Here is a 774-nt window from a genome sequence, read left to right on the forward strand (position 1 = left end):
CTTTTATGTGCTGTGGACCAGCAAGCCCATTCACAAACAATTGGTGGACCAGTAATATTTTATTTCAACATTCATTACCAGTCTACCTGGCCCCAACCCAGCCCCTTGCGCCCTTTGATCCTTTAACCTCTGACCCCTACGTCCAATGCCAACACCCTCTTTCCTCATAACCCCACCCAATATCCCTTTGACCCCAATCCCTCTAGCAAGGCTGCCCCCTCTAGAGAGCATGGCCTTTACTACCATGTGGGCAGGGAGAACAGCACTCCTCCCTCCCCCAGCACATCTTGCACCCCCCATAGGCGCACAGGGAAGGAGGGGGAGCCGGTACGAAGCCCCAGCTGGCCGCCATTACAGGCGGAGGGACAGAGGCACCTGCTCTGCTGCTGCCTCAGCCCCAGTGCTGCCACCAGCAAAAGCAAGTGCATAGGCAGAAGGAGTGGCAGTAATGTGCCTCCCTCCTTTGTGCTGTGGGAACGAGGAAGGGAAGCATCTCCTGCTCCGCCTGCTCCTGCCCCCACATGAGCCACCATGGCTGCCAGAGCTGAGCTGCCAGGAACAGCCAGTTTGACCTCTGACAGCTGCCACAGCCCTACTGAACTGTCCCATGTCAGTCAAAAGGACAATATGCAAACCTGTCAAATACTTGCTCCACATGAGTATGGAGGCTATAGAAAAAAACAGTACAAATCTAAGTTACAAAAAGTTGAGTGACTGTTTTCAAAATTCCCCAAATAAACCTTTTCACAAAGCAATAAAAACCACCACACCCAC

Source organism: Pelodiscus sinensis, chromosome 8 (genome assembly GCF_049634645.1).
Source record: "Pelodiscus sinensis isolate JC-2024 chromosome 8, ASM4963464v1, whole genome shotgun sequence".
NCBI classification, from domain to species: domain Eukaryota; kingdom Metazoa; phylum Chordata; order Testudines; family Trionychidae; genus Pelodiscus; species Pelodiscus sinensis.